Source organism: Pipistrellus kuhlii, unplaced genomic scaffold (assembly GCF_014108245.1).
Source record: "Pipistrellus kuhlii isolate mPipKuh1 unplaced genomic scaffold, mPipKuh1.p scaffold_m20_p_7, whole genome shotgun sequence".
NCBI lineage: Eukaryota > Metazoa > Chordata > Mammalia > Chiroptera > Vespertilionidae > Pipistrellus > Pipistrellus kuhlii.
Genome location: NW_023425573.1, coordinates 37,373,142 through 37,400,771, shown reverse-complemented (window position 1 = coordinate 37,400,771; position 27,630 = coordinate 37,373,142). Strand labels below are relative to the sequence as shown.

Sequence of the window (27,630 nt, the reverse complement as noted above, 5' to 3'; positions counted from 1 at the left end):
CATCTTTGAGTGAAAAATCACCAGAACGAAATTTGGCAAACCAATTTTGACACTGCCGTTCTTTTAAGGCTTCATCACCATAAACAGCATATAACTTTTTATGAGCTTGCGATGCGTTTTTCCCTTTGCGGAAATAAAAAAGCAAAATATGACGAAAATGTTCCTTTTGATCTTCCATTTTTCAACGAACGCCAAACGAAAACTACAAAACAGATCAAAAAACTTTTTTTTACTGATTAACAGCTGAATAGCCAACTATCAAATAACAAAATGTGTTTTACATTTGTACTACGTCTGCAAACCTAAAAATTCAACTGAAGCCATATATGTGTGAAACCCGCAATTACTTAGTTGCCGACCCAATATTAGGTATCTAATAATGATGCCATGCAAAAAAAGTTTCCACTATTAAAACTTTATAGAAGTATCTATTATTTTCTTTAATATGATGTAACATACTTTTTCCATCAGTTGCCCTGTACATTTTATTAGTGGCAGGTGCTATAATTTTCTCATAGCTTTATGTTTTTAATTAATACTTTTCCTTTTAATTTATTTTTAAAATTTGTTTTAAAATTATAGTTGACATATCCTATCTAATAAGAGAGCAATATGCAAATTGACTGTACCTCCAATACACCCACAAGCCATGGCCACCAGCCAATCAGGAGTGAGTATGTAAAATAACCCAACCAAGTTGGCTGCAGCTACAGAGTGAGCAGGAGGCTTGGCCAGCCAGGCCTCTGCTCAAGGCTACAAATTTCAATTATAGAAGATTAATAAATCCCAACAAAAATAGCTGAGGCCATGGAATGAGCAGGAGGCTTGGGTTTCTCTGGCGATGGAGGAAGCCAAGTTCCTGGTCTGCCCTGGCCTCCGCTGAAGGCTACAAAGTTTCAATTATAGAAGATAAAGAAATCCCAGATAACAGAGTCTTTGCTTGGGTCGCCAGGGCTTGTGGCCGGCATCCAAACCACCACAGGCCCCTCTCCTAGGCCACCCTATGCCCCAAGTTAACCCCCACCCTTATCTAGGACACCCTTCAGGGCAAATCAGCTGGCCCCCACCCATGGACCAGGCTTCTAACCTATCTAATAAAAGAATAATATGCAAATTGACCATCACTCCAGCACACAAGATGGCTGCCCCCATGTGGACACAAGATGGCCACCACAAGATGGCCAGCAGGGGAGAACAGTTGGGAGGAATCAGGCCATCAGGGGAGGGCAGTTGTGAGCAATCAGGCCAGCAGGGGAAGGCAGTTGGGAGGGACAAGGCCTGCAGGGGAGGGCAGTTAGGGGTGACCAGGCTGGCAGAAGAAGGAAGTTGGGGGATATCCGACTGCACCTTTAGGCCCGATCCTATTAATTCAATAGGAATTTTTCCATTCCTTCTATATTTATGATTTAGAGATCTTGCTGCGTCTCAGATTGCTTTAGTCTAAGCTTTCATATCTAGATTGTTATAAGCAACCTGAACTTTTGCATGTGCAAACCATTATACCTATCAATTGATCCAGAGGCAATTAAGTTGTAGGTTAAGTGGAAGTTCCACATTATGACCTATTCATTGATCCAATTTTGTATTTGCTTTTCTGTAAAATGGGTGCCCTAATCTGATTCTATAATAGTTGGGATAACTGTAGCAAGCAATCCAGATTTCCAATACCCTGATGATGGATTTTTTAAAATATAATTTTTCCTTCATGGGTAGGGTAATATTATTCCTGACCATGTATCTACAATTGTGCATTCATATAGTGTTTTTTTCTCTGATATAAATAAGCGTCCTATATAATTAATTTGTGTAATTTGTATATTTTGATCTTACCTGAAGAATTCATTAATGACTTCCAAGCTTTTAATTTCCAGCAGTTCTCACATCTTTCAATTTGAAAATGAAGGTGTTTGAGAGATCACACACTTCCTTTTTTTAATCATGGTCTGGTGCCACGTGTGCCAGCATGATCTGTGGGCGATGTGCCCATGCAGTAATTCTATCACTTGGCATATGTGTTCAGGTTTTATGTTCCTCTGTCCTTCCTATTTATGTGTGGTTATAGAGGCACCCCAGAACAGGCTATTGGAGTTTAAGTATAATTGTTTTATTTTCTGTTAGTGGTTCTATATTTTGTAGGGCCTCATAGGGTGCCCAAGTGAGCCTTTCTATTGGTTGGTATGTCTCAGGCCTTGGATACCTTACCCTAAAACCCCATTAGGTAAAACTTGGAGTCTTCTAGTTTTAGTCCATTGTGACCATTCTGCAAACCCTTGTCAATATGGACACTCTAGTTTATATTTAGAGTCCATATTACCATGTCAAAAGCTTGGATAGCATTTTTCAAACAAGTAAAGGCTGTCCATTTAAATTTCCTACTTTGTCTTGTAATTTCATAGATGGGTTTTAATATTATTCCCATATGTGATATGTGCTATTTCCAATATCTAAACAATCCTATCGATTTCTGAGCTCCTTACTTAGTGGTAGGAGTTGATATGCAGCCTGTCTTGTTTATGCGTGGGCCTGGTGTTTTCTTACCTTCAGAGGACCAAATTATGCCTAGAAATTTCATTGTCGTTTAAGGTCCTTGGACTTTACTTGGGTTACTTGTCCATCCTCTGCATGTAAGGGATTCAGTTAAGTCCATCTTAACTCTAGCTTGTTCTTTCAAGTTATCACCATAAATAAGGATGTTATCAATGTAGGAAATAATGGTTTGTGTGTGTGTGTCATGTATTTCTGAAAGGTCTGGATGTCTATGTTAGAAAGTTGTGGCTATTACTGGGCTGTTAAGATAACTTTGTGGCAACTCAGTAAACTGGTACTGTCTATTGCCCATGTCAGTGCATGGGTTGGGTCTTTTCATCAATAGCTATAGGAAAGAACATGTCAGATAAGTCTATCACTGTATTATACTTCTGGATCCAGTGGTATTGTTTTTATTTTAGTGCATGTATCTGGGAATGCTCCCTTGATTTTGGGAGAGTTTATTTAAATTCCTATAATCAACTATAAAACTATATAATTCATCTGGCTTTTTAACAGCCCAGATTGGGTGATTACAAGGTAAAATAATATGCACAATAATTTGTTTCTTTAGGAGTCCCAGAATTTTTTCCTTAAAAAAAAAAAAAAATATCTTTTACAGGGAGGAAGGGAGTGGGAGAGAGAGTTAAAAACATCAATGAGAGAATCATCAATCAGCTGTCTCCTACACACCCCCTATTGAAACCAAGGTACATGGCCTTGAGCAGAATCGAACCTGGGACTTTTGAGTCCACAGGACAATGCTCTATCCACTGAGCCAAACAAATCAGGGCCAAAATTTTTTCCTTAATTTGAGTATGTCCTCCATTAAAACCGTATTGGAGTATATTGTTATTTTAGTTGGGACAGGCAATTTAATTGCAGTCCATTTTGCCATATCCAAATTAGTTTTAGGAACTGTTACATCTTTCTTCATTATATGATGTCCTAGTCCTCCATTCCAAGAATGTTTTCCTTATTGGGATTTATAAAGCATTTAGCATTGATAGGTGGTCTCTATCAATTGTTAGGAATCTATGTACCTATGTGCTTGGGCTTAATTTTCCTCCTAATTCTTTGATTAGTCCTATTTTATTTTAAAAATTTTCTAATTTGGTAGGATATCCTTATATCATTGTTACTTGGGACTTTGTATCTAATAACATAGTAGTATACATCATGTTTTTATTTATAAAAGGGGATTCTATTGAAATAGCCACTGTAACACATGGGTGATTATCTTGGTTTGGGCCAGGAAAATGCTGAGTCCCTATAGGGGACTCCTTAGATTTTCTCTCCTTAGTCTATAAATGGTGTGTCCATTAATGTGGTTAGGTTTTAAAAAGGGGTTTTTATTTACAACAAATGGGTTATTAAGTCTATTTTGTATAGGTGTAGTTCCTCTAAAGATTGGCTATTTCCTTTTCTCTGCCACTATAAATAGTATCTGAGGTTTCTATTTGGGTTTTTGTTTTTATAATTTGGTTGAAAGGGTGGCAGTCTAAATTGCTTAGGTGGACGAAAGTGCCTAGTAAATTTTGTTCTATATGGTCTCTGTTGATTTGGTTTATTTACATTAGGAATAGTCTGCTTTGTCTATATGCATTATTTTTAAAGCTATAGTTTTTATCTCGTCCTAGTTCCTCAGCTGGTCTTATCAAGTCAGTGATATTTCCTGTTGTTCCTGGTGCCTGAAGATACTATAAATAATGCTGTTCTGTTCTGTAGGGTGCATTTTTTAAGATGACTTTTTTTTTTTTTTAATCCACACCTGAAGATATGTTTGTTTTTTTATTTGAGAAAAAGATAGAAATATCAATGTCAGAAATATATGTATTCCTGAAAGGTCTGGATATCTATATTACTGGGCCCAGTTATTATTTTAAAAACACACCCTGACCAGGGATCGAACCCGCAACCCTGATATATGCCCTGACCTGGAATTGAATCCACCACCTTTTGGTGCGTGGACAATGAATGCCCAACCAACTGAACCACACCAGCCAGGGCAAGATGACTTTTAAAATTTGTTCTGTTGCTTCTGCATATAGTGGTGAGGGTATCTGTCCCTATCATAAGCAATAGTCCTAACTTTTTTTTATTTTTTATTAGTAGTTCTCCATGCTATTTTCCATGGAGATGTTTTAGGGTGTAATATCCTAGGCATTATCTTAATTTCCAGGCTGCTGCTACCCAATCACACAAAGATCTTTGTAAGTTAATATTATATTTTTCACATGCTCTAAGGTGTTGATTAAATTTAGCGTAAGTGGTAATAGGTCTGAGTTGCATAAATATATATAATTTTATCTGTCAAATTAAATGCAAAACTTCTGGATATTAGAGTAAGTCTGGAGCAAGAGAAGACATTTAGCTAATACTAGTCTTGTCACACTCTATCTCACACATATCCAGAATTAGTCCACTTCTCTACACCCCACTATACCACCCTAATCAAGCATAATACTTTGGTTTCCCAAGTGCCTCTTGCTCTTTCTGGCCCTCTGCAATCTTTCTCCCCACACCAATGTTTAAATCAGATGATGTTACTCTCCTACTTAAAATTCTCCATTTTCATGGCATATCTTAGATTAGAAGTTGTGATCTGTTTCTGCCTAATTCTCTCCATTCACCCCCCTTCACTTGTCAGTGGTCACTCAGCTCTGGGTTTCCTCAGTTCCTCTGCCTGGAATGTTCTTCCCCCACGCCACCAATGTCTGCTCCTTCTCAATGTTCAGGTCTCAGTTCTCTCTTCCTTCTGTGATCACCCAATGTACACTGTTTCCCTACTTCCTGTATGCCATTCTAGATCACATTGTCTAGTTTCACTTCTCAACAGAATATGTCTGTACACCTGTGTAACTGCATTTCCTCTAAATGCAAGCTCTGTGAGTTCACTGCAGTATTTTCAGCCCCTAAAACAATGCCCAGTGCATAAGAGATGTTGAATAGCTTTTTGTGGAACAAATAACCAAAACCACTCATAGATTTATTTATTTTTTAAATTAAAAAAGAGAATTTTTATTCACTCTCATAAAACTGCATTTACTAAGCACTGACTTTCATGGTATTACCACTTATGGTTCTGCACAAAGAAACTGTTTTTAGTGGTTATATTAGTTTCCTGGGGCTGCCATAACAAATAACCACAAAACGAATGGCTTAAAACAGCAGAAATTTATTCTCTCACCATTCAGGAGGCCAGAAGTCCCAAATCAAGTGTTAGCAGGGTCATTCTTTCTGGAGACTCTGAGGGAGAAACCATCCCATGCCTTATTCCTACCTTCTCTGGCAGTTCTTGGCATTCTGTGATTGTAGATGCATCACTCTCGTTTCTGCCTCCATCTTCGCATCACCTTGTTTGTGTCCTCTTCTGTTTCTTTTCTTTCTTTTTAAATATATTTTATTGACTTTTTTATGGAGAGGGAGAGTTAGAAACATCGATTAGAGAGAAACATCAATCAGCCTCCTCCTGCACACTCTACTGGGGATATGCCTGCAACCAAGGTACATGCCCTTAACTGGAATCGAACCTGGTTCTCTTCAGTCTTCAGGACAATGCTCTATCACTGAGCCAAACCAGTCAGGGCGACCTATGAAGACATTCTCACTGGATTTAGAGCCCACCCTAATCCTGTAAAATCTCATCTTGATTCTTAGCTAGTTTCATTTGCAGTGACTCTACTTCCAAATAAGGTCATAGTCTGAGGTTCTGAGTGGACATGAGTTTTGGGGGGACATATTCAATCCATTATAGGAGTTCACAACACAACACAGAAACTAGCAATTTATTCTTGCTGTAATGTAGTGACATGAATTGTTTTTGGTGACCAGCAACCACATTCTCCCTCCACAGGAAAAACCCCAGTTTTCTGCTGGGCAATTACCTCCCCAATTGTAGGCAGTCTTGGTGGAGATTAAATTAATACTCCTCATTCCTATGTAACTGAAGAGCCATATGTGCCCCAAGGGAAGACAACTGGATCCTCAGATATTTTATTTTCCAAATTTGTATTTCTTAATATTTTGGCAGCTTTTCAAGATAAAGTATTTACTCCATACTGGATTTCACATGATTTTAGCACTGGAAACATGTGAAAGCATAGAACACATGAAACAACTTGGGCAGAGGCACACTGGAGATTCTGTAAGTTCTTCCTGCTGTGGGGCCTCCAGACGCTGCCTTTGTTCCTGTCTTGTGTCGAGGCCTGGCCTCTAGCTTCCCATTTATCCCATGAGTTCCTGGCTAGTGTTCTGTTAAAGTCTCCTTTGCTTAGGTTAGCCAGAATCCATTTCTGTTATTTTCAACAAAAGAAGTTCAACTGTTACTCTGAGATCCAAGACTTTTTCAATACTGTCACAGTTTTGCATATTTAGCTCTGAGTTCTGATAGGCTAAATAAGATACTGCTGCATGAGATACTACCTTCAAAATGTCAATTTCATCCAAAAAGCTACAGATTAGTGCAATTACAAGACAGCATATTAGCAGTATTATTAATTTATTTATGACCCATCATGTTCCAAAAGGATTTCATTGTGTTAAATTATCCTACAAAGGTACAGCAAAAAAAAACAAAAACAAAAACAAAAAACAGAAAACATTTAAAATAAACGAAAATGAGACAAAGAGAAAATAAAGATAGAAAAGTAAGATGTGAACCTAATCCATAAAATGGTTACACTGAAGGCCTAATGGGTAGAGAAAAGATGCAACAACGTGTGAGGGTCACAAGCTACGGTTGTTGCCATGGTATTTGGCAACAATTGAAATAGACCTTCTCAACCTGCATTTTTGTTAAAAGAGCTTGTAATCTCTCTACAATAAAGATAATTAAGCAACTTGCTACATAGAGGGAACTGCCTAACCAAATAACAGAAAAAACAATACATTTACTTGAAGTCAATATGTTATCATTTAAGTAAAAAAAAGTCCTTAGGAAATCTACTTTAAATTTTTTTGTTGTTGTTAATATCATTTTAAAAACCTACTTTAAGCTGTTGTGCTGTATTTTAAATTAATAACTTATTTTGCTTTACACAATAGATGGACTTGGAAAACTACTTTTATAATCTACTAGAAGCCCAGTGCATGAAATTTGTGCATGGGTGGGGTTCCTGGGCCTGGTCAGTGATCAGGGCCAATTTGTGGGGCGACCAGCAGGGCGAAAGGGGGGCCCCCCGCTGGCACCCACCTTGGCTGGCCTGGAGCCTGTGAGCTGGGGCAGCTCCTGCATTGAGCATATGCCCCCTTGTGGTCAGTGCGCGTCATAGCGACTGGCCGTTCCACTATTCGGTTGATTTGCATATTAGGCTTTTATTATATAAGATTTTTATAAATTGAAATATTTTAAACAGAATAAAGGAACTACTATTTAAAAGAACACCTATAGTCAATCCTTTTGCAAATCAAACATTACTTTCTTATTATTTTTCATCATGTAGAGTTTTCACATATTATGGAAAGGCTGGTTCCCCTTCTGCAGTTTTTATAAAAGAAGTAAAGCCCATATTTTAAATGCAATGCTGCATAAAGACATTTCTCATCCTATATAATAAAAGGCTAATAAGCAAATAGACAGAATGGTGGTGGAACAACCAGAACAACTGAACAACTGAACAGTCACTATGATGTGCACTGACCACCAGGGGGCGTGTGTGGAACAGGGGGGGTGTTGGTCGTGGGATGGTGGAGCAGGTGAGCAGGAGCGCCAGACCAAGGTGGGGTGCTGGTCGCTGTCATCTGGGGAAGCCTCTAGTGGTACTGAAAATTCTTTGCTCCCTCGCACCACAGTCCCACAGGCTGCTTGCACCTGCTGCCGGCACCAGTCCCATTTGAACCTGCTGCTGACGCTGGAGCTGCTGCTCACACCCACTGCCAGCACTGGCCCCACTTGCACCCATAGCCTGTGCCAGAGCCACTGCTCGCACCCACTGCTGGTGCTGGTCCCGATCACTCCGTGCCATCAGTGGGTGTGAGCGGTGGCTGCCAGCCCTGATCACCCTGAGGCTTCTCCACCTCCCCCTGCTTCTGAGGGACAATTGGGGCAGCAGCCGTCACTCACATCCACTGAGGGTACTAGCATCGGCCCCGCTTGCACCCGCTGCTGGCACTGGCCCCAATCACTCCACACCAGCAGTGGGTATTAGCGGGGCCCAGTGCTATCAGCATGTGAGAACAGTGGCAGTGGGAGCAGGCTGCAGGCAGACTGGGGACAGGGGCTGTGGTGGGAGGGGCCAGGTGAGAGCACGGAGGATGGGCCAAAACCTGCTCCTGGCCCACCGCAGCCTTGGGGCCCACAGTTCCTTTTAAGGTGCACAAATTTGTGCACTGGGCCCCTAGTATATAATCAGATGGTAAACACAATCATAAGATACTGATCTTCATTATTATAAAGAAGATTTACCCTATTTTAATATTCGTCGCATTTTTTAAATACCATAACTTTTCCAAAAAGGATCTGAGGCAACTATTGAATACATCACAAGTGCCACCTAGAGCTTTCTTTGAAAATAACATTTTTTATCTTCACAAACAAGAACAAAACAACGTATACAAGGCTCATAGCCCTAGAGCAGAGCTTGCTTAAATAGCTCTACTTCCTGTTCCGAGCAGTCAGAGCATTGGCCTAAGCACCAAAGAATCCCAGTCAAGGGCACATACCTGCTTGCAGATTTGATTTCTGGCCCAGGTCGGGGCCTGTGGGAAGCAATCAATTGATGTGTCTTTCTCACATTGATATTACTCTCTCTTCCCCTCCCTCTCTCCATTCCACTCTCTCTAAAATCAATGGAAAAAATATCCTTCAGTGAGGACTAACTAACTAACTAACTCTGCTTCCTAAAATAGTCTGTTTATTTTTAATCAAAAAAGGATTTGAAATAAGAATCTAGAATTAAGTTTATTTGACTTTGGTCAGATCTCCCATTACTATTTGGTTTTAATACTACATAGATATAGATGGAGTTAAGTAAAGTGTATTAAAGGAAGGAAAAATCAAGGTGTTTCACTAAAGAAGTAATAGCTATATTTTCAGAAAGTGTTTTCTTCTAACTCCCAATGGGAGCTGACATCTCACTAAAGCTGTAATTATCAATTATTTATGCCCCAAGTCACTGCTCTTTCCATTTTTCTTATCTTTAAGGCATTGGGACATTGTCACCGTAGTCATTACAACTACTTCACCACCCACAATCCCAGTCCTAGCAGTGTTGAGAGGCTATTGTTGTAGGACCTAGTGCTGGTGGTAAGGAAACAAACACAGGCTTTAGTATCTACAAGCAAGGAGATCAGTATGGACTTGGAGAGAGCAAAAGAAAGGAGGAGCCGAAACCGGTTTGGCTCAATGGATAGAGCATCGGCTTGGGGACTGAAAGGTCCCGGGTTTGATTCCGGTCAAAGGCATATACCTTGGTTGCGGGCATATCCCCAGTAGGGGGTGTGCAAGAGGCAGCTGATTGATGATTCTCTCTCATCGATGTTTCTAACTCTATCTCTCTCCCTTCCTCTCTGTACAAAATCAATAAAATATATTTTTTTTAAAAAGGAGGAAAGAGGAGGAGGGGGGGTGGAGGGGAGGGAGAAGGGGAAGGGGAGAATGCTGATGGAGGAGGGAATGTATGTGTATCATAATGATACAGCAATAGCAGATGAAAAACCATCACCATTTTTCCAGTTCACTGACCAGGAAGTATAGAGCCATCCTGCCCCTTTGTTCAGTCCTGTGCCTGAGTCCTGTAATTCTCTTTTGAAACACCTTTCTGATGTGCTCTCTTTTCCTTCCTATTGTCTGTTTATTCCTTCGCCTCATGACTGAAAAATTGCAACAGACTATCCCTTCAGCTTCATGCCTCTTCTCCTGCCAGCTAACATTACTGAAATGTTGCCTTTAACTTTTCATTTTCTTTCTCTAGAACTAGTTACTGCTCTCTTGTGCTTATCAGACCATGGACACAAATATCTGAGCCTAGCTTTGAAGGTTTTCTGTAATTTAAACAGACTTTATCCCTTCAATTTGATGGAACACTACACTCCAACATCAAATTTTTATTCCTGAAGGGTGGGTCTCTCTATACTTTGAACCAAGGGACATACTACGCTTTTATTTCCTTTTAAAAATTGTGAAAGATTTCTGGTGTTTCTTCTTTTTTGCAATTGTGCCATTTACCTTTATAATAGTTTCATCTTTTCCCCCCAGATATTTCATTATATTAGTTATTCTATCAGTTATTCCCATTCCCTTCCTCTACACAATCTCTTCCCGCCCCCCATACACTCCCTCCTGAACATCACATTCTTCTCTAATCTCTCATCATGCCCTTCAGCAAGTAATATTTGAACTTCCCTTTCTTTCTCTGGGGTTTGTTTCACTTTTTCCTGAGTCACTAGTCTTGCTCTTTCATTTCTCCTTGTTTTACTGCAGAATATTTTCAGGCATCCTCAACAAAATGAGCATGTAGGAGGAGGTAAATGTTTCAAGTCCTTGCATGTCTGATAGGTCTTCATTCCACTCTTACACCTCACTGTGTTTGTCTGGGTATCATAATCATGTTGCCAAGAAATATGGTACTTATTTCCTCCTGGTTTAGTACCGGTGTTTGTTGAGGAGAAGTATGATGTCTGTCTGATTTGAGATGCTATGTCCCTCATGATTTGGGTACAGGATCTGGAGAAGGACCATGTGCAAAAGATGAGACTAGATAAGAAATATGAATTTGGAAATTAAGGGGTGCCAGGCGGAGAGTCCAACTCTAGGGGAAAGACTTCACTGGTGACCAGGCCCTGCCAACCTTTTATTCAATTTTAGATAGACATTGTCCTTAGGCAATTCCAGTAACAGACAGACTATCTTAAAGGACAGTAAATATTAGTAAAGATTTGCTTTGAGACTATTTGGTCAGGAAATCGCTTGAGCCACCATTGTCTTGACTAAACAATTGGTGCATATATTTGGCCCTTGCCAGAGCTCAAGGTCCACCAGCATTCTGCGTTCCTTGTTTACACTTTTCTGACAATGAAGACAATGGGTAGCTCCAATAGTCTGACTTTTGTTCTTTTGTGATGTGGCAGATGAAAAGTTCTATCAGGTCAAATCCTAACAATTGTTTTTTGTTTTTTATTTTAAAGCTGAGCCCCATGGATCTGCATTATGCATTTAATGCTAACTAATGACATTTCAGAGCCTGGTTCTGAAAATACAGAACTTTAAATTAAAATAAGAAGCCTAATAAAGAATGAAAAAGATGTTTCCTCTTTACTGAAGCTATAAAGAGAGACATCTTTTCTCATCTTAAAACTTGGTCTCAGGATTCGATGAGGTAAGATCTTAAATTTGAATTCTCTCAGGGATATCAGTCTTATTTCCTATGCAATATGAAGATTTGTACAAATATTCACAACTGCTACCAGCTTGTTCTTTCTCATATAAACTTAACATTAGAATTACTATTTAAACAAAGCAGTCTTGTAGATACTTAGATATTTTAGAAATTGTTGTCAGGTTATGTTCACATAACCTTCAATGACACCTGTAATTCTGTCTCCTTGCTAAGACTTGTTAAGATGGTCTTATTTGTTACCCTGGTAATAATGTTGTAGTGGACACCTAGTAGTATAAACATTATCAAAGTGGTTCTGTGCAATTAGAAGAGGATCTTTAGTTCTTTCCTATTTGCACAATGAACAGATAAGTCTACTGTTCCAAAGTCCTTCAGATAACAAAAGAGTTTTAGTCTTGTGATATTTATATTTCCACATGGCTATCCACTTGCCTTGGCACCATAGACCATAGTGACAATTTCTTACATCAAGAGTTAGTTTTATAAGATACTTCATGTCTAATACCTGAGTGCTCTTCAAAACATGTTACCATTTTAGTATAATTCGCAACATGGATCATTTCTGTGTTCTTCAGAAACTTTGGGAAGGGAGAGGAATATTTGGTAACAATATAAAAAGGCAAAGTGGCTATTTCTTCCATTTAAAAAAAGTTTCCTCAGATCCATATGAACCTCTGTATTATCCTTGAAAGTGACCAAATAGACAATAAACAGGACAAAATAGACTGCAGAAATAGGCTCACACATTAAGGGTCACTTGATTTATCACAAAGTTGCCAATGAAATTCATGGGGGTAAGGTAGGGCTTTACAATATATGGTACTAGTTCAAAGAATATTTGCTTTTTAAAATTGGGTAGATATTATCAAATTATTCACCAGAAAGCTTATAAAAATTTTTACTTTCACCAACATTGTTGAAGAATACCTCATGGTTTGTTCATATAAATGTTCAAGGATGATTGAAAAGAATGGATATTATGTTATTGAGCATTAAGTCCTATTTCTATGTGGGTATATAATGCGATGCATTTTTTCTTTTCTTTTTAAAAAAATATATTTTATTGATTTTTTACAGAGAGGAAGGGAGAGAGATACAGAGCTAGAAACGTCAATGAAAGAGAAACATTGACCAGCTGCCTCTTGCACCCCCCCCCCCCACCAGGGATGTGCCCGCAACCAACATACATGCACCTGACTGGAATCGAACCCGGGACCTTTCAGTCCGCAGACTGATGCTCTACCACTGAGCCAAACCGGTTTCGGCAATGATGCATTTTTTTCAAGCAACAAGTATTTAATGGATGCCTCATACATTCTAGATACTGCTCTAGGTCCTGGGGATTTGGCTGCAGCCAAAGTGGCTACTTTCTGAGAGCTTACATTCTTATGGGGGAACAACAGAAAAATCATGTAATGTTATAGGGTTCTAAGTTGTATGAGGGAAAAACCCAGTAGGGTTAGAGAGAAGCTCGGGGTGATGGCTCTGTTTCAGATAGAAGAGTCAGGAAAGGCCTTTCTGCAGAGGGCACCTGCATGATCAAAAGGAGGGAGCTGAGCAAAGTTTGAGGGAAAGTGTGTGTCTCAGGCAGAAGCTCGGGGAGTGTGAAGACTCAGGTCAGGTGTGGCAGAGACTCAGAGAGGCCCATGTGGCTGGAAAGTGTAGGAAATATGCTCAGAGAGCTAGACGGGCTAGGTCATGCTGGTTTTGTTAGCCATAGCAAAGACATTTAGACTTTATTCCCACTGTAATGGGAAGCTATTGAAAGGTCTTCAGCATTATTGTAGCATGATCTGACTCACACTTATGAGAGATTAATTTTGATTGCTGTAGGGGATTGAATTGGAGGGGGAAGAAAGGAAGCAAAAAGACATTCAGTTGTGCCCAGAGAAATAGTAGTTTGGACTAGGTGGTAGCTGCAGAAGGTGTGAAATATGAGGCATATTGAAACATATCTGTATGATATAACAGGACTTGCTGATGGTTTGGATGTCAGGGGTGAAATGGGGCTAAGAGAAAAAGAGGAATCAAGGAATCAAGGATGACTGCTAGATTTGGGGCCTACATAACTGGGTCAGTGTTAGTATCACCAACTGAGATAAAGATGACTGGGGAGGGAGGCAATAGGGGGCAACGGAAGAAAAACAGTGGAGTGTATAAGTGGGACAACCCAATGCACATGAGTAGATGAATGGGTAAACAAAAAGAAGTCTCTCCATACAATGAAATCTCGTTCAGTTATGAAAAGGAATGACACACTGATACATGTTACAGCATGGCCAAACCCTGAAAACACTGTGCCAAGTGAAAGAAGCTATACACAAAAGGCCACACATTATATGACTCCATTTATATAAATTATCCAGAATAAGCAAATCTATAGAGTCATAAAGTAGATTAGTGTTTACTGGCGACTCAAGGTGGGGAGGGGAAATGGGGAGTGACTGCTTAATGGAGGTTTCCATTAGGGGTGATGAAAAAGTTCTGGAGCTAGACAGTAGAGATGGTTGCACAACATTATGAATGCACTAAATGCCATGGAATTATACACTTTAAAATGGTTGCAGTGGTAAATGCTATGTTATATGTATTTTACCACAATAAAAAAATCTGACACAACAACGAACATTTTAAAATGTATGTAGGTAAACTTGAGTTTTACTTGGAACCTATTCAATTTATGGTGCTTATTAGACATTCAAGTAGATGGAGGAATCTGGAGCTCAGGGGAAAACCCAGGGCTGGGGAAATAAATCTGGGCATCCTCACAGTAGGTAAGGTGTTAAAAGGCTGAGGAGGCCTAGGATAGACCACCTAGGAAGGCAGAGTAGAGAGAGAAGAAAGGGACTACTGCGTCCTGGACTACTGGGTACTGAGGTCAGGAATAGTAGGAGCCAGCAGAGCAGAGTGGGCACACTGGCCCCACAGAGCAATAGGAAAAGTCAGGAGGGCAAGGGCATCTCTGGAACCCAGGAAGAGAGTGTTTTGGGGACAAGGGGTGGCAAACGCATCGTCATTGCTGAGAGGTGGAGTAAGATGAAGATAGTTCTGTTTTGTGTGATGAAGTGCCCTATGATCTTTACAAAGCTGCTCCCAGTGATTAAATGCATTACTGTACTCAAAAACACTTGCATTAAATTTTTTTTTTGATCTATCAACTTCTGAAGCCACATGTATTAAAGTTTTCCACCATCATTAGAGATTGAACTATTTTAATTTCTTCTTGTATTTCTAATGTCTTGCTTTTTAAATGGTTAAGTTCTATATTAAGTGAATAAAGATTCTTTCCTCTTATGTCTTGTTAGTGAATTGTGATTTTATTTTTCTTCCATTGGGAAATAGCCTGCTTTCCCTTTAATGTTGTAGGTGTCTCTTTTGTAAATGGCATATAGCTGGATATATATAAAAACATATATGTTGTTTTTACTACAAGTCAAAACTCATTTAAAAAATACATATATTTTTATTGATTTTGGAGATGGGGAGAGAAACATCAAGATGAGAGAGAATCATTAAGCCTGAAATCTGGGCATTGCCAGGACTGGGAATTGAATCATGACCTCCTAGTTCATAGGTAAATGCTCATCCACTGAGCCACACTAGCCAGGTAAAACTCATGGAACTTAATTCATTCACATTTTTATTGTTAATATATTTAAGTATATTTGTGTTATCTTGGTTTATGTTTTCTATTCCAGTTGCTTTGTTTGCTATTTCTTCTTTCTCCCTAATGAGAGGGTTCACAGGCTATAGCTGTTAGATTGTTTTCTTTGTTCAATTTTTTTTTCTTGTAAGGTTGGCAAAGTTATGTTTTTAATTTCAGTTATTTAGATGGTTAATTTAAAATTTGAACTCTCATGGTTATACATGTGTTGTTGTTTTTTTTATCAGTATCTACAATTAATCCATCTTTATATATTCCCATTAAACAAGAAATTGCCATCTACCTTTCTCCTTCAGCCATACTACCTCTACAAGTGTAAGCAATTTTAAGTAATATTGTTTGGGGTTTTTGGACTCACCTTTTTTCTTTTATCCAACATTATTTTTTTCTTTGGATTATTTTTTGTCATTGTTATTTTGTTCAAGTGCATTTTTAAAATTAATTTATTGGGGTGACATTGGTTCAGAAAACCATACAAATCTCAAGTGTTTAAGTCAACAAAATGTCATCTGTACATTGCCCCAAACGAAGTCTCTTTCCATCCCCATCCTCCCCGCCCTCCCCTCTCCCCCCACACACACTTCTGTTCACCTCCACTAGCAACCCCTACCTTTCCCTCTGGCTATATCCACGCTATTATCTATGTGGAGAACATATTTGTCAATGATGCATCTAATAAGGAGGTTAATTTTCAAAATATATAAAATACTTATACAACTCAACACAAGGAAGACAACTCAATTAAAAAATGGACAAATAGATACTTCTCCATACTAATTGCCAATAGACCTATGAAAAAATGCTCAACATCACTAATCATCACTGAGATTCAAATTAAAACCACAGTGAGGTACCAACTTATACCTGCTAGAATAGCTACCATCAATATACCAACAAATAATAAGTGTTGGTGAGGATATGGAGAAAAGGGAACCCTAGTACACTGTTGATAGGAATGCAGACTGGTGCAGCTACTCTAGAAAACAACATGGAATTTCTTCAAAAAAATTAAAAATAGAACTGCCTTTTGACCCAGTGATCCCACTTTGGGGAATATATCCTAAGAAACCTGAAACACAAATTCAAAATAACATATGCATCCCTATGTTAATTGCAGCATTATATAAAATAGCCAAGATTTGGAAACAGTCCAAGTGCCATGGATGAGTGGATGAAAAACGATGGTACAACCCTAGCTGGTTTGGTTGAGTGGATAGAGTGTCTGCCTATGGACTGAAGGGTCCTGGGTTCAGTCCCGGTCAAGGGCACATGCCCATGCTGTGGCCTTGATGCCCAGGAGGGGGTGTGCAGGAGGCAGCCAATCAACGTTCCTCTCTCATCATTGATGTTTCTGTCTTTCTCTTCCTCTCTGAAATCAATAAAAATGTGTTTTTTTTTTAAAACTGTGGCATATTTACACAGTAGAATACTATGCAGCTGTAAAAAAGAAGGAAATCTTTTGCAACAGCATAGATAGATCTGAAGATTATTATGCTAGGTAAAATAAGCTAGCCAGAGAAAGACAAATATCATATGATTTCATTTATATGTGGAATCTAATGAACAAAATAAACTGATGAACAATATAGAAAGAGAGGCATGTTTACATGGAACAAACTGACAGCTGTCAGAGGGGAGGGGATATGGTGGACAGGATGAAAAAAGAGAAGGTAATTATTTTAGAGATAGTGTGTGGCAAAACTTCTGAGTCATAGTGTGTTAAAAAAACGTTTCCAATTTGCTCTCACACTTGAACATAAGTTTGCCTTAGTATGTAGAGTTCTAGGTTCAAAATAATTTCCCTTCAGAATTTTGAAGATATTGCTCTGGTGTCTGGCACCCAGCGTTATTGATGAGAAGTCTGATGCTAACCTGCTTCTTGTTCCTTTGAGATTTTATTCATGTGGAATTTTTCAGAATCATGTTCTATATCTGTAGGTTTCTTAAAATTCACCAGGATTTGTTAGTGGGCCCTTTCAGTCTATACGTTGTGGTTTCTTTAGCTCAAAGAAATTTTTTTTATTCTTTTCCTTGATGACTTTTTCTTTTATTAATTCTGTACTTTCTTTTTGGAGCTTTGATTATATGGATTTCATATCATCTTAGTTTTCCATATTTAAGTTTTTTCTGATATTTTACATTTACTTTGTCCGTTTTAATTTCAAATTTTGGGAGATTTCTCTTTATTTTCAGATTACTAATTTAACTTTCAGTTGTACAGGTTCCATTGATCATTCATTCATCCAACAAATGTTTAGTTAGTTCCTAGTATTATTTTAAATGCTGAGATGCAGTAGTGAATGAAGTCCTTCTACTGGATTTTTATTTTCCAACTAGAGGCTTGGTGCATGAATTCATGCACAGGTGGAGTCTGGCCAGCCTGCCCTGTTCGGGGCCTATCAGGCCAAGCCGGCCGGGGGAAAGGGCTGGGGGCAGTTGGCAGGCTGGCTCCAACCTCTGGTTGAACTCCCAGTTAAGGGGACAATTTTCATATTAGCCTTTTATTATATAGGATAGCTCTTACTCTCTAAATGCTCTTGTTGTATGTAGGTGAAATATTCTCAATCATCCATCAATATACTAAATTGACTCTTTTTTTTGTCTAAGATAAATATTTTATTCTGATCTTTTATTTTTCCAGGTCAAGTCTATTTGTTCCTTTTTGTTTATTTGATTCTCATGCTGGTTTTTGTTTGTTTGTTTGCTTTTATGGCTAGTGATTGGAGTTATTTTTTACTTGTATAAGTGAAGAACTATTATAGGTCGATTATTGTAGGTCAGTGGCATAGGTTTTATCTGTTTTGTTTGGGTGTGCTATCTGACAGACCTCTCCTCTAAATACAGATCTAAGTTCTCTGTAGGTGGTGGGCAATATTCCCAGGAAGCATTTACTTAAAGATGAGTGGGTATGGAGTACACAGGTAAGGAGGACATTTTATATCAGTTGGAATTCTTGATTATAAGTGACAGAAACTGGGTCTGGCTAATGCAGGAAAATAGTTTATTTCAGGCTATTGGTAGCTCACAGAATTGACCAGAAAGCTGAAAACTAGGCTTGGAAAATCAGCAGGAACCAAGGTGCCACTGCCAAGGAAACTCTTCAAAAATAGTTTGGTTAGGTCATTGGTTGGCCCTTTTGGGTGTCACTCCACATTCAGGTCCTGGGTGGAACAGCCAGCAAGCACTCCAATTGCTAAACCAGGAAGCAGGGTTGTTTGCCAGGCACCCACATGCGGTAGGCAGAAAAAATAGCCCCAAGGATACCCATGGCCTAATCCCTGAAACATATAAACATGTTTCCTCACATGGCAAAAGGGACTTTGCAAATGTGATTAAGTTAAACAATTTGAGAAAGGGTGAGTATCCTGGATTATCCAGTGGGCCTGAACTACAGGATTCCTTAAAAATAGAGAAGCTTTCTCATCTGTGATAAGAGGGAGACGTGACTATGCAAGAAGCCTCAGAGTTGTGTTGTTTAAAGCCATTAGGTTTGTAGAAATGTGTTATGGCAGCAACTGAAAACCAATACCACACATTTACAATATTTTCCTGCCATGGTGTTAAAGCAAGGAAGGTTTCACTCTGCACATTTTCTTCTTTCAGAAATACCTTCTCATTTCCTAACAATTCCTCCTGTGCATCCCCACCCCCATCTCCAACCCTCTCCCCTCCCCATGCCAAACGCTACTGTTGTTTTCATTCTGCCAGTTTAGGGGCAGGAGAAGCTCACTGGGCCCCATGTTCTGAATACAGTTCTTTAATAAATTACCCTGATGGTTGATTCAGAGGCTTCTTCTGTATTGTTGCAAATGTCTATCTGAATTTGGAATCTCTATGGATTTGCTCTTATTTTCTCACTAGAGGCCCGATGCACAAAAATTCTTGTAAGAGTACGCCTTCCTTTCCCTGGCTGTGGGCACTGGCTTCCCACTGGCACCCAGGACCTAGGCTTTCTTCCTCTGGCCACCCGAAGGTACCCAGGACCCAGGCCGGCTTCCCTCTGACCCTGGCTTCATCAGGAAGGACATCCGGCCTAATGAGATGTCCCTTTTATTATTATAGATTATTTAAATCATTTATTTGGTTCATTCTGACAGTAGTGTCCTTTCCAGTTTACCAGTGCTGTGTGGATTTCTTCTTTAAGAACAACACTTTCCTTTGTCAGTATAAGAAAATCTGGGTGGAAGGGCACATGGTTCTCTTATTTAGACTGTGTTCTGTACCTGGGACTCAGATAGAATTCAAAAGTTCTCTGAAGTGTGGGCCATGTGGGCTATTGTCTCAGAGCAGGCAGTGGGAGAAATGCAAGTTAATGGTGGGTTAACTCTAAGGCCTTCCGGGAGGAAGCTGAAGGAACACCTGATTGGGAGGATCCAGTGGACATCAGGGAAGCCCTGAACAGGAAAAGAAAAGACAAAACTGAGTTCAAACCTTGATTTTTGCCCCTTGCCAACTATGTAATTTTGACTTCACTTGTAACACGGGGATAACACCATCTATCAGATAGGGTTACTGCAAGGATTAAACGAGATAATACTGGTTGCTTATCATAGGCTTGGCATACCATAACATTGGATATTTACTGAGTGCATTTACATGGATTAACCTTGTTTAATCCTGATTATTAAGTCTATTATACAGATCAGGAAACTGAGGAAGAGATAATTTGAGTAAGCTGCTCAAATGTGATCATTAAGTGACAGAGCAGGGATTTGAACCTGGGCCGTGGCTCTGTTATCTGCATACTTGCAATGCTACAGATTAACCCATGGGTAAGGGCTATGCATCTGATTGCTCTTCTCTGGCTTTTAAAATTTTCTGTGCAGTTTTGGGGTAAGAACACAGATTAATTTTTTAGGAATTGTGAAGAGATTGAGTCAGCAAAAGGGGACTAAGTTGCCCTAGTAATTGGCAAGCTGGAGCTAGCAATCATGTAGGTATCTGTGTTGGCTTGTTTGCTTTATTATGCATTTATTTTATGGAGGTAAATTTTGCATAACAGAAAAATACACATATAGCTCAATGAATTTTCACATATGCTTACACTTGTGTAATCACCATCCAGATCAAGATATAGAAAGTTTCTAACCCCTAGAAGGGTCCCTTGTGGCCCCCTGCCTGCCATCATCCACCTCTGCCCAGGTCAATACTTGGCATAAGGCAGTGGTTGACAAACTCATTAATCAACAGAGCCAAATATCAACAGTACACGATTGAAATGTCTTTTGAGAGCCAACTTTTTTAAACTTAAACTTCTAACACCACTTCAAAATAGACTCGCCCAGGCTGTGGTACTTTGTGGAAGAGCCACACTCAAGAGGCCAAAGAGCCTCATGTGGCTCGTGAGCCATAGTTTGCCGACCATGGCCCTAAGATAACTGCTACACTAACCTACACTAACGGCTACACTCACTAATCATCACAGGTGAGTTTAGTCTGTTTTGAACTTCATATAAACAGAAGATACAGTTTGTGTTCTTTCATGTCTGATTTCCTTTACTTTGTTTTTTATTTTGATAAAGAACCAGTAGCTTTGCAGGCCATGAATCTGTGAGCAGATAGCTAAGAGTGTGATGCCCAAGGGCTCTGTACACAAGTGCAGCGTTTTGTGATCCGGGTCCAGCTATGGGGGATGGGGAAGAGGAAAAACCTGCCTGGGCGGGCTGCCATCTGCCCGACACCCTGTGGAGGCTCTCAGGACTCAGGGATGAACATTCCTGTACACGGTAGCTGTGAAGTGAGTGTTAGTAGGTCCTTCTATTTCTGCGGTTCCCCATGAGTCAGATTGTAAGATGGGACAACTGTGTAACTTAGCTTGCCGGTGCCACCTTCTTTGCCCTTGGTAGCTGCGGTGCAATGGAAACACTGAACTGCTCTATACACGGGGTGCAGCCTCTGGGGAACAAATCGTCCCAGGATAGAGGCATATTTGTCCTCCCTGTGAAACATTGTCTTCCATCTCCACCCTTGTGGGGATAATTCCAGCTTCTTTTCTGGAAGAGCCAAGAACTCTCAAAGTCCTGGTTGGGACTTTTTGCAGAAAAGCTTTTGAAATACAAAGAAGCTCTTAAACCTCTTACATAAGATGCAAGAACCTTTTAAACCTCGGGCATAAGAGGTTCTTGCATCTTAGAATAAGCCAAGTTTCCTTCTAGAGAGGAAAAAAGGAGAAAGTCACCCTCTCCTGCCAAATAAGTCTTCAATAGACACAAGAACAGGGCACAAATGACTACATCAATTATCTATCCTGTCTCCCTAGGTTCTGTGTCTCACCCTCTGCTGCTAACCACAGGGAAACCTGGCAAAATCACATGACAGTCCTATCGGCCCGTTTCTTCAACTGCAAATGATGCAGATGCAAACTTACAAGGACATTGCTATTAGTAATTGAAATTAGCTATTTGTAAAACTTGATACTAGGGTTCTAGTAAATATATTTTCTCTCTCTTTTTTTTTCCTTCTCTATAGGAGGAATCACCTACCTGTGTGGAAGTGTGAGTGTCTGACTTGGGTGGCCCAGATTACAGGGCTCTGAGAACAGAGAAGTGATGCATTTTGCCAAGGAGATAGGAGGCAGGCTGGGCCCGCAGAGCCTTTTCTGCCCTTTTCTTTTTTTTTTTTTTTTTTTTTTTTTTTTAATATATTTTATTGATTTTGTTCAGAGAGGAAGGGAGAGAGATAGCGAGTTAGAAACATCGATGAGAGAGAGTCATCGATCAGCTGCCTCTTGCACACCCCCTACTGGGGATATGCCCGCAACCAAGGTACATGCCCTTGACCGGAATCGAACCCGGGACCTTTCAGTCCCCAAGCCGACGCTCTATCCATTGAGCCAAACCGGTCTCGGCTGCCCTTTTCTTTATAGCTCCAAGCAGGTGAGTGGTATGATTTAGAAGGCACTGAGAGGTATCTTCGTGCTCTCAACAGTAAGACTGACCATTGGAATTACACTTCTACCCTAGGCCCTGGCTTTTCTCCTACCTTGGCTAAGAATATGATTCAGTAGGGATGGGGGAGATGAAAATATTTATTTAAAAAATCTTCAGGTGATTCTGATGACCAGTAGGTAGAGACTCAGGCAGAGATGCTCACAGACAGTTCAGAGCTACGCAGAGATGCTGAATGTGTCTCCCTGGGAAGGAGCTTGTGGGTGCCACTCTCCTGCCCCCGGTGGGCGCCGCCTCTGTAACAGCTCGCTGCAAAACAAATGCTGAACCCTCTTTTTGCCTTTTTTCATAAAAGTGAAAAATCCTCTTCAGATTTCTTCCTGTTAGCAAAAACTGGTACTAATGTATGTCTTTTGTAAAAAGCAAAGTGGTATAACACGAACTTTTGATTTCCTTCAGTTGCTTATTGTCTTTGCTGGACAATTTCCATCCAATTTCCCCACCCCTTGTCATTGTTTCAACCTGATAAAAGTGAGAACAAAATTTGTTTCTTGAGCTAGTTCCCAAATGACTCAAATAGAAGTCTAGGAGACGCTGATGTATATTCAGGAAAATACCTAGATAGATCAGATGCATTTACTAGTAGATTCCTAATTGCAGGCCATTCTCATAGATCTTTTGCAAACCATCTGGAGCTTAGAGGGTGTCTTTATTGCCCATATTTTTGAGAAAAGCTGAATACTGTCTGTGTTGCATTTGTTTTCTTGGAGGTTTGGAATAATGAAGTCATAGTGGAGGAATACTGGCTTACTGCTGTTGAGAGGTTTGATTTTGTTTTTTTACTGTCATTTAGAGCAAACAGGCAAAGTCTGACAATTACATTTCTTGGTCCTAAGTACACCAGGTTTATACCTTCTCAAAATGAATAGAGCCTTCATCGAGAGTGAATAAATGACTGTAAATCCTAAAATCCTGTCATTCCCTCCCACCTTGAACTTCCCCTACTCCCACTAGATTTTTTTTGAGACATTTTAAGTAAATCTCTGATGTCACATCATTTCTATAAATATTCCAGCATGTATCTCTAAAACATATGGACTCTTAAAAAACACACATAAGCACTCATTTGGATTTGGCACCTCTAGCAAATTAAGTTGTACTCTCAAAAGCAAAACAAAACATAACCATAATACTCCTAAATTTTTGACAAACATTCCTTTGTATCATCAAATATCCAGCCATGGTAAATTTCCTCCGCCATTTCTGAGTTTTGCTGATTACTTCCTTGTGGTGATTTTGAACAAGATCCTCTCTGTACCCTATACTTCGTATAAGTTGAACGTTAGATCTAGAGGTTTAATCTGATTTGGCTTGATTTTTTTTTTTTTCATGGATAGGGCATAATGTCACAGAAGGCCACAGAATTCTGCCACCCGTGAGGAGTAAGCCCACGTTGCTGTTTGGATGTGTTCTACACAGAGGAGCCATTCTTCAGGCGCGCTGCTCTCTCCACACCCAACAGATTTGGCTTGATTTTTGACAAGAACACTTCATAGGTGGCATTGTTCAATTCCGTAGGAAGGCAAATGATTTTAGCAGGCACTAATTATTATTGTTGAAAGATTTTCTTCTTCATTTTTGATCACCCCTCAACCCACCTATTAAGCTACAACCCGTCTTCCCAAACACAGCTCTCTTATATCCACTCCTTTGTACTGTTTTAACTGATTAGAAAATGGTTACTTGGTTGTAAGCTTGTTTCAGAGACATAATTTCCTCAGAAAATAATCAAAGGGTTCCATTAATCTTCAGCATATGTAAATGGAATTTTTCTCATTCACACTTATGGCAATATTGTTGGTTACCTATTCAAATGCTGTCCCTCCCACCCTTTTAATGTACTGGCTAGCTCTCCTCTCACTGAAGAGGCTGACCAGCTCTTTAGTTTTCAAAGCCTGACTGGTTTCTGGGAAACTCTTTCCTTCTTAGTGAGGATGTTCTCAGCTTTTTTCCTTTAAATGATGTATGAGGTTATTTGGCACTGCGGTGGTTGTCTTCTGACCATGGGGGTGAGTTTAAGGATTAACACTGTTGTGCCCAGGACAATGGGTTGGAAGTGTGGGAGGAGTCCAGGTCCTCAGTCAGTCACTGAGCCATTGAAATAGCCAAACCTGCAGATGACACCCCTTCAGACTTACTACATGAGATTATAAATTGAATCCACCTTTAGTTGATCATTTGAAGCTATAAACAACCTAACTGAAATATCAGGTGTATTCAAATAAATCTCTTTTATGTTCTGTTTACTTTTTAAAGCCCTGATATAGAGAAAAGACCTTGACCTTGAATTTCCATAAAGTCAGTCTTTCTTAACCACTCTAACAGAGTTACCCTGTTTCCCCGAAAATAAGACAGTGTCTTATATTAATTTTTGCTCCCAAAGATGCGCTAGGTCTTATTTTCAGGGGATGTCTTATTTTTCCATGAAGAAGAATACGGTACGCATTTATTGTTAAATGAAAATAAAGGAAATTTATTACCTGTATACGGTATGGTGGTACGGTAGTTGTTAACACAAACCAGACAAACTGTGAATCCTACAGTATCAAGAATTTCTCATTTATTCAATGACAATCATGTCATCATCTTCTGGAACATCATCATAATAATCCAATTTCTGAATTTCCTGGTGAATTTCTTATGACTCAATTTCTTTCAGAATCAGTGGACCAAATCTCTCATGTATAGCATAGGGGAGGCCTTATTTTCGGGGGGGGGGGGGATGCCTTATATTTCACTCAGAAGGAAACCTGTAAGTAGGTCTTATTTTTGGAGGATGTCTTATTTTTGGGGAAACACGGTAAAATGGTGATAGATAGCAAAACATATTGAATCATCAAAATTAACATTATAATGGCATATTTAAAAAAATCAGCTTTTTAAAAAATATGTTTCTATCAATTTTAGAGAAAGAAGAAAGGGGGGGGGAGAGAGAGAGAGAGAGAGAGAGAGAGAGAGAGAAAGAGAAAGAGAAACACCGATGTGAGAGAGAAACATTAATTAGCTGCCTCCTGCACAGCCCCCAATCAGGATTAAGCCTGCAACTGGACATGTGCCCTGACTGGGATTCAAACAGGCAACCTTCAATGCACAGGACAATGTTCAACCCACTACCAGGGGTCTTCAAACTACGGCCCGCGGGCCACATGCGACCCGCAGAGGAGTCTGATCCGGCCCGCCAGGTTTTTTGGGCAGTGAGCGCAGCCAAGGTGTTACAGTAGGAATTAGTAGTTCATATCGTCTGGCCCTCCAGCTCTCGATGAGGGACCGAGATCTGGCCCCCACTTTAAAAAGTTTGAGGACCCCTGCAGCCATGCAGGCAGGGCAAAATTATCAACTTTTGATAAGCTATAAGTTGAAAAGGCATACAGCAACTTAAAAGTGGAAATGGAGGCCTACAGACTTCTATGTTGGTGATAGGAACTGGAGTTAAAATATTTTCCAAGGATCATTCTTGAAGTACATAACTAAGAGTTGACTTTGAGTGTTGGCAACAAAAGGAAACTTTTCTCCTATTACGTTATGCTGGACATAACATTCTTATTAAGCAGGGGAATTCGAATTTCTGAATCTCCTCCTTTGCAACAAAACAATCCCCAAGTTTTAAACTGAATGCACAAGATTGATAGGCAGAGTGATGAGGATTTAATTTAAAAAGAGTGTGATATTTGAAATCTGATTAAGAAGATGCTATAGAAATGAAAACGTAAAGGGAAGCTGACGATCTGTCCTTTACTTGCTCTTGCTTTTTTTAAACAAAAATTGGGATATTATTGACATATAACATTAAGCTCCTGCTTCTTCTATTGCATTTCAAGACTGTGTTCTTTGGAAGCAAAGCTTCATTGTGCTTGTGTTTTCTTTTTGTCAGTAGATTGCACCTTTGTGCTTGCAGGCAAGGCAATGACAGCAAGTGGTTCCAGGAAACCCTCGTTAATAAGCCCTCTTTGTGTTTGTGAGGAAGCTCTGGCTCATACAGGGGTGACATCAGCAGGCTTCCCACCCACTCCTCTGATCTCTCAATGTACAGAGACACATTGTTAATGACTTTCACCCAACAGCTGTTGGCTTCATTCACTGTGAAGATGATGATAATAAGTCCCAGATTTAAATATAATAATCTATCCTGTTTCAGACCATGTGTCAGACCTTCTGCCCTGGTGTCTGATTAGGAAAATATGATCACCTTAAGTATAAGCACAACCTCTGCCTCCATGTCTCAGTTTTTTGGTGCTTCTTTAGGCATTATCCCTTCTACTTTGCCCAATGAGCAGAATTCCCTATGTGTATTCAGTGGAAATACCCTCTTCTCAAGGGTCCTGCCCAGAAAGGATTTCAACATAGTCAATACTAAAATTAGACAAGCCCTGGCTGGTGTGGCTCAGTTGGTTGGAGCATTGCCCTATGCACAGGAACATTGTGGGTTCGATTCCCAGTCAGGGCACATACCTAAGTTGTGGGTACATGTTCAGTTGGGGTTTGTATGGGAGGCAACAGATCAGTGTATTTCTCTCTCTCTCTCTCTCTCTCTCTCTCTCTCTCTCTCTCTCTCTCTCTCTCTCTTTCTTTCTCTCTTTCTTTCAAATCAATAAAGCAGGAGTCTATCTCCCTATGAAAGCTATCTGATCAAATTCTGAGTGAGTTGAATGTCCATTGTTACAATAAGGTTCAAAGCCTTTAAAAATGCATAAGGTGATGCATTTGAGCTGGTGGACATAATTTATCCAGGAAAATTCAATGAAGGGAAGAAGGAAGGGAGGGTTAGGATTTGGCTTTGGAGATCAGACTAATCTTCAAGCCCACTTAGGGCAGAATTGCTGTCAATAGAAAGTACATCAGGCAGTGGGTTCACCATTTACTCTGAATCTGAGGTTTGGAGAATATACCAGATATTACCTTCTAGATCCTTCTTGCAGTGAGCCAAGTACATCAAAGATGCTTAGGAAATAGTTGCTGACCTCTAATGACAAGTAACTTGTTTTGTATTTATTGTGTTTGCCACATCATTACCACCATCTTTCTGGTTCAGAGGATCAAAGAATGCCTAAAATGCCATGAAGAATGTTTGTACTTGAAGATAGTTTTTCAGGGAGTAGAGCTTTCATTTTCCAGATTTTTTTTAACCTGACCATGAAGCAAGATTATTACAAATAAA

At 39.7% G+C, this 27,630-nt stretch overlaps 1 long non-coding RNA gene and 1 other non-coding gene across 2 annotated transcripts in view; one reads left to right on the top strand and one right to left on the bottom strand.

The window, feature by feature from the left end:
* Positions 1 to 21,266, top strand: part of LOC118709699 — a 38,977-nt gene extending 17,711 nt beyond the window's left edge. The window contains exons 2-3 of the long non-coding RNA XR_006740543.1: positions 11,653 to 11,843; positions 21,051 to 21,266. This is a non-coding gene — a long non-coding RNA (uncharacterized LOC118709699). The remainder of the gene's footprint in view (positions 1 to 11,652; positions 11,844 to 21,050) is intronic.
* A 2,538-nt stretch (positions 21,267 to 23,804) lies between these two features.
* On the bottom strand, positions 23,805 to 23,933 carry LOC118710049. The gene has a single exon (XR_004985270.1). It is a non-coding gene; the product is annotated as a small nucleolar RNA SNORA11 (small nucleolar RNA).
* Positions 23,934 to 27,630: the final 3,697 nt, after the last annotated feature.